We start from the raw sequence: 7,392 nt of genomic DNA on the forward strand, positions 1-7,392 counted from the left end.
GGGATCAGTAGGAGGGGTAACTTTTGGTCTTGGTTGTGGGGGCGATCGGCCCAGGTCCTGTGCTCGTGTCGCGATGCCCGTGGGGCACGGACTGGGAGGGGTGCTCCTGTAGAGGACTCGGATAGGAAAGCTCCAAACGATTGGGGCAGAAAACACTCGTGAGGGCGCCCGCGAACCTTCCTCGCGAGACTTGTGCGAGAGAAAACGAGGCAAGCGAGTGAAAAAGATAAAGAGTCACAAGACAGGAACTTCAACAGCTTCAATAAAACTTCAAACGGGAATAAACAAGCCAACTCTAGAAAGCAAATGGAAAAGCCATGTTCGGCACCTATTCTAGTCTTTGACGTCTTCTCACCAGCGCGGAGCTAAGTGCTACCACTGGGCGTGGGCGGGAGCCCCCGAGGCCCGAGGGCGGCACTCCGGAGACTCCGGGGCGTGTACAGCCCCACTCATTATTACGTGAGAGTGTCACGGGCGGCGAGCTTCACAGACATTGGCCTTCTTCACAGGCACCGGGCATTTCCCGCAATGCGGCAGCTTCACAGGCACCAGGCCTTTCCCAAAACATGGCAGCTTCACATGCATTTGCCTTCTTCACAGGCACCGGGCCTTTCCCAAAACATGGCAGCTTCACAGGCATTTGCCTTCTTCACAGGCATCGGGCCTTTCCTAGGTGCTAGGCCTCACTCAGGGATAGAACCTCCGGAGATGTTGAATGTTCCACGCGTTCTGGATGGGTACCCCATCCGTGGTCTCCAAGCGCGCGAAACCAAGCCTGGAGACATGAACAACCTTGAATGGGCCCTCCCACATGGGAGAGAGCTTGTGCAGCCCCTCCCTAGAGAGAACCCGTCTGAGCACGAGATCCACTACCTCAATAGTTCTGGGGAGGATGTTGCGGCAGTGGTATCGTCACAGCACCTGTTGATACCTTGCCGCTCGCAGCACGGCTTCTCGATCGGCGGCGTTCCTTCCCCAGCACAAGATCCATCCCCCGCATGGCATGCTGTTGCGTCTCGTCAAACGCCAGGACCCGTGCGGAGCGACGCCTGACCTCATGAGGGAGAACAACCTCTGCTCCATAGACGAGGAAGAACGGGGTCTCGCCAGTCGGCTTGGTCGCAGTTGTGCGGATTGACCACAGCACGGACTGGAGCTTGTCGTACCAGCCCCTGCCACAGGCCTCCAGCTTCTTCTTAAAGGCCCTGGCTTTGAGGCCCCTCAGGACCTCCGCGTTGGCTCGCTCGGCCTGGCCGTTGCTCCGGGGGTGTGCTACCGAAGCGTAGCATATCTGTGTTCCAAGGTTAGCACCGTATGTTTTGAAGAGATTACTGGTGAATTGCGAACCATTGTCGGTGATGATGCGGTTGGGCACCCCAAATCGGCTCACGAGGCCCTTGATGAACTTGACCGCGGAGCCTACTGGGATAGTGCGGACGACTTCCACCTCAGCCCACTTGGTGAACTTGTCCACAGCGACGTAGAGGTAGCGATAGCCCCCTGGCACCCGAGGAAACAGGCCTAGAATGTCCAGTCCCCAAAATGCGAACGGCCATGAGAGGGGTATAGTCTGTAAACCCCGCGAGGCTGATGGATCTGCTTAGCGTGAAACTGGCAGGCCTCGCAATCCTTCACCAGCTCAACGGCGTCGACGAGCGCCGTGGGCCAATAGAATCCACAACGGAATGCCTTGCCGACGAGGGTTCGTGACGACGAGTGGTGCCCACAGTCTCCGCCGTGTATGTCCGCCAGTAGCTCCTTCCCTTGCTCTTGGGAGATGCAACATAGGGACACGTCATTTGGTCGCTTCCTGTAGAGCTCTCCATCCCTGATGCAATAAGCTATGGCCTGCCGCGCCACACGCTCCGCTTCCTCCTCGTTCTCCGGCAGAGTCCCTTGCATCAGGTAGTTCTTGAGCTCCGGGATCCAACACCCTTCCTGAGGCTCTAACGCCAGGAGCAGGCGTGCCCCTGAGGCCGGGCCGCAGACCGGGGCTCCTGAGGCAGGTGCCTGAGGGAGCTCCTCCCTTGGTTGCGCCGTGCTCGACAGTGACGGCACCGCCGAGGGTTTGAAGAGCCGCTCCTCGAAGACGCCAGGGTCCTGAGGCAGCCGCCGAGATGCCCTCTTGGCAATGTCATCAGCTTCCTGATTGGTGCCGCGGGGCACGTGTTGCAACTCCAGCCCCCAGAACTGTTTCTCCATCTTGCGAACCTCAGCGAGGTAGGCTTCCATGTGCTCGTCCTTTGGCTCGTATATCTTGTTGGAGAAGTTGACGAGGAGCTGCGAATCGCCCTTGATGATGAGGCTCTTTACCCCTAAGGCCATTGCGGCCTTCAAGCCTGCTATTAGGCCTTCGTACTCCGCTATGTTGTTGGAGACCTTTTCCCCGTGCTGGAAGCAGAGTTGTACGGCGTAGTAGAGTTTGTCTTGGGTAGGGGATACGAGCACTGCGCTAGCTCCCGCACCGTGTCGGGAGAACGCCCCATCGATGTACATGACCCAGCCGTCCGGTGCTTCACTTCCCGGGGAAAGTGATCGGTCTTCGCCTGCCTCGAGACCCGGCGCTTCTACCCATTCTTCCACGAAATCCACAAGTGCGGCTCCCTTGATGACTCTGGTCGTACTAAATTCTAGCTGAAATGCCTGCAGTTCAATGTTCCATTCAGCAACCCTCCCACCTGAGTTGGGGCTCCTGAGTACTCTTTCCAAGGGGTATGCTGAGACGACTTTGATGGGATGGCCTTGGAAGTAGTGGCGCAGCTTGCGTGAGGCCACTAGCAGCGCGAGGAGTTTTTGAGGCATGGGATACCGTGCCCTCGTGTCCCGTAGCACCGTGCTGATGAAGTACACGGGATGTTCGACGAGGTTGAGGGTGCTGGAGCGGCTAGCGTCCTCCAGAGGTCGAGGCGTCTCTTGAGACGATGGAGCCCCCAGTGCTTGGTCGCCTGAAGAGGCCTCTCCTGCCCCGGGTGCGTTCTCCTGCTACGGCTGTTCCTTTCCGGCTGCGGTTGCGGCCTTCGCGAGGCCCTCCCAGCTCTGCTTGGCTTCAGTTCGGACGGTCAATGCAGCCTTGGCACAGCGCTCCTCCCTGACCGCCACGAGGGTTGCGCTAGCGGAGTAGGGGGTGGCCACAAGGTAGAGCACTAGGGGCTCTCGAGGACGCGGAGCTACCATCACTGGTGGGCTGGTAAGGTACCTCTTGAGGTCTTGGAATGCCTTTTTAGCCTCTTCAGTCCATTCGAAGGGGCCCTTTTTCTTCATTAGCTTGAAGAAGGGCAGTGCTCGTTCCCCCAGCTTGGAGATGAAGCGCCCCAGCACAGTTACACGCCTGGTGAGCTTCTACATTTCTCTGAGTGTCCTTGGCGGGCTCATGTCTTCGACTGCCTTGACCTTCTCCGGGTTGGCCTCGATGCCCCTGTGGGACATGAGGAAACCTAGGAGCTTGCCCGAGGGGACTCCAAACACGCACTTCTCCGGGTTGAGCCGTAGGTCCACTTCGTCGAGGCTCGCAAAGGTTTCTTCCAGGTCCTGTATCAGGGTCCTTGCCTCACGAGACTTCACCACAATGTCCTCGACGTAAGCTTCAGCGTTCCTCCCGAGCTGCTGGCCTAAGGCGATGTGCATCAGCCGCTGAAAGGTTGCGCCTGCGTTGCGCAACCCAAATGGCATGCACGTATAGCAGTACACTCCACACGGGGTCAGGAAAGCCGTCTTCTCCACATCTTTTACCACCATCTTGATCTGGTGATAGCCCAAGAAGTTATCTACGAAGCACAATAGGTCACACTCTGTGGTGGAGTCGACTATCTGGTCAATGCGGGGGAGCGGAAATGGATCCTGCGGGCAGGCCTTGTTGAGGTTGGTGAAGTCGACACACATGCGCTCCTTTCCTCCCTTTTTTGGCCAATGACCGGATTAGCCAGCCAATCAGGGTAGCGGACCTTGCGGAAAACTCCTGCCGCCTCTAGCTTCCGGGTCTCTTGAACGATGAAAGCCTGTTTCTCAGTGGACTGCGGCCTCGCCTTCTGCTTCACGGGGCGCACATTGGGGCACACGTTGAGGTGATGCTCAATCACTTTCCTTGGGACCCCTGGTAACTGATCAGGTTCCCACGCGAACACTTTCTTGTTCACACGCAGGAACCTCACTAGGGCCTCCTCCTGCTCGGGCTCGAGGTTGGCCCCTATGGTGAAGGTGGCGCCAGTGGACCCGTCCTCGTCGACTGGTACCTGCTTGGTTTCTGCCTTGTCTTGGGTGAATAGCTGCTTCTTTTTAGCCGGTGCAGCCCCCTTGGGCTCAAGGGCATCGGTGCTAGTGGGCTGTGCCACCGCGGCCGCCCTAAAAACAAGCTGGAGCACCTGCAGCGCATCCCTTGTGTCTCCTGACATGGTGAGGACGCCGCTGCTCCCAAGCATCTTCATGAGGTTGTACGCCGGGTGAGTTGTTGCCATGAACCGAGCCAAGGCCGGATAGCCGAGGATGGCGTTGTAAGGGAGGCCAATGGGGGCGATGTCGAAGTCGATCAGCTCCGTGCGGAAGTTGTCGTAGGTGCCGAAGGTCACTGGCAGGCGGATCTGTCCCAAGGAGGCGGTGGAACCGTCTCCGACGCCCGAGAAAGGCCTGCTGGGTTGGAGCCGCTCCAACAGCACGTGGAGGAGGCTGAAGGCCTCCATTGAGAGCACGTTGAGGCCAGCACCACCATCGATGAGGGTCCTGGTGACGGCCACTTGGTAGATGGTGGGGGTGCACGGCATCGGGAGCGCGCCCGAACCGATGGGGTTGAAGGGGTGGTCCTCCGAGTTGAAGGTTAGATCGACCTCGGGCGCCACCCAGCCCGGGGGGGGCTTCTCGGTGCATGGAGGCGGTGCTGATTGGCGGGTGAACGGCTTGATCTGATGGCCCGAGGGTGGTGCCTGGGAGCCACCCAGGAGAGTTGCGATGACGGGCGGCGTTGGTGCGGCGGAAAGGGCGAGGAAGAGGTCGCGCAGCTCCTCCCAGGAGGTGACAAAAACCGTCGAATTTCGGGTTCCGGCAGACCCTTGAGGTTCGAACACTGAGGTGCGTGCGGAGATCTCTCCCCTACCGATCTACGTCCGATCTCCTCGCATGATCTAAGCTGGAAACAACGAACAACACATGGGAGACGAGGTTTATACTGGTTCGGGCCACCGTTGTGGTGTAATACCCTCCTCCAGTGTGTGGTGTGGTGGATTGCCTCAGGGGCTGATGATGAATAGTACAAGGGAAGAACAGCCTCGCGAGAGGTGTTCTTGAGCTGGTGCGATGAACTACTTGGGTGAGTTCAGTCGCTGCTCTCTCTCTGGTAGGGCTCTAACAGATCTCTAGATGTCTAGGTGTGTCGATCTCTCTATGCATCTGTGTCTCGATGTCTCTCCCTCCCTCTGTGGTGGCTAGCTCTATTTATAGAGGCCCTGGGCCTCTCCCCAAATAATGAGCGGGAAGGGCGCCAACAATTGGCCATTTTGAAGGGGAACATCTAGTACAAGTTATCCTTACCAAAGGTGGTCTTCGGCTGCCAAAAGCACTGGTGATCACGCCGTCTTGGGCTCCACGGTGACCTCCGTCCTGCCGCTCTGTTGGTCTTGGTCTCATTGCACCAGAATGGTAACCTTTGCCCGATGCCTTGGCCTGTGCTTGCCCCCCTTGCACCAAAGGGGAAACAAGGACACTGCGCAGGCCGGCGCTCGCCTGGCGCCCGCCTGGTCCCGGTCGTCATGGCTTGCGTCACGGGCTCCTCGCAAGGTACCCCAGCCTTGATCTCTCTACCACCTCGCGAGCCCGTCTGATGAGGCTGCCTCTGAGGAAGCTTTCTGTCATCCGCCCTGCGAGGCTCGGCCCCTCGCGAGGGTCTTGAGCTTGAGCTGATGAAGATGGGCCATGCTGGGCCCCCACTTGAGCCACGCCACAGGCAGGCAAGTCTAGGGACCCCCGTTCCCAGAACGCTGACATTTACTTGTCCTTCCTTGTCGCTGGAGCTCTTCATTCATGTCTCTCTACCCACAAGGTCCTCGTAATGTTCCTTGTTCCTCTTTTTCCTAACGGAGGTTTTCAACTTTGTTCATCTTCATTGTATTCTTTCTTTCAATTTGTTCAACCTCGCAAGGTTCTTTGGTTTCACTCATTTGTCAAAGAAGCAATTAGTTTTACCTCTTCTCTTCCTCTTCCGTTTTCCCTCCGGTGCCATCCTAGATCTCGGGACGAGATCCTATTATAGTGGTGGAGTGTTGTACGCCCCGAGACCAATGCGCCAGGTGTCTTCCAGTTATTCGCAGTTGTTGCCTTGTCATTCGCTTGCGTGTTGCATATTGCCATGTCATCATGTGCATTGCATCATCATGTTTTTCAAAACTTGCATTCGTCCCAGCCTACCCGTTCCTTCCGTTGTCCGTCCTAAGCCCAGACACACTTGCACGCGCCCGCGGCACGTCTGAAATAGTATTTTATAAGTGGCTGTAAAATGTTCTTGGAATGGGACGAAAGTTGGCGTGCAGTCTTGTTATGTTGTAGGTAGGCCGCCTGCCAAGTTTCATCGCATTCGGAGTCCGTTTGACTCCCCAACGGATAACTATAGTGACAATATAGTCGGTCAAACGTCAGACGTTTCCGATCTCTGAAAACGGTTGCCGGGTTGCATTCCTCCTCTCTCTTCTCAGTCCAACAACACACTTGACCTCGTCCGCCTAGCACTCTTTGCTCAATGCATCGACCCCTCGCCCGTGTACGAAACTTCCCCGAACCCGAACTGGACTATCGTTAGCGTTGGGTCCGGATCATCCCCAAACATCCCTAAATCATCATCGGTTTCTCGTTGGAATCTCCTAAGCTAATTATTATTGACCGTCCGATTAAAATCGGAGGGACCAGATGCCCCTAAACTTAGCCCACTTGCTATATATTTATCAACTGCTAGCCTTTTTTGCACAAACCCTAAAATCTAGGGACATTGTCCCATCCACTTGTCGCAGCCGCCACATCTCCCACCTCGAGGTCCATCCCCATCCAATCAGTGTATCCGTCCCCGATCCAAAAATTCTCTCTATCTCTCCACACCAACCACCGGCCTCCTCTGCTTCACTTCGAGACCCGAACAGTCGAGCCCTTTGCGCGCCACCTTGCTCGAGCAGGAGCTCGAACTGTTGCTGCGACCACCACCGGCGACCAGGACCAGGCCGTCCACGCGCCGCACCCTGCCTCTCCTTCTCTTTTCCTAATTCCCCCAGTTCTTCTCTCTCCCTCACCCCGCGGTCTCTCTCTCTCTCTTTCTTCAGGGAGAACAGGAGCATGGCCCGCCATGGCCGCCTCGTCCCGGAGCAAGCTCGTCGGCGTCCTTCGTCGTCCTACGCCTAGCACCGCCACGGATCTGGAGAACAC

Source organism: Triticum urartu, chromosome 4A (genome assembly GCF_056163025.1).
Source record: "Triticum urartu cultivar PI428250 chromosome 4A, HENAU_Tu73, whole genome shotgun sequence".
NCBI classification, from domain to species: Eukaryota; Viridiplantae; Streptophyta; class Magnoliopsida; order Poales; family Poaceae; genus Triticum; species Triticum urartu.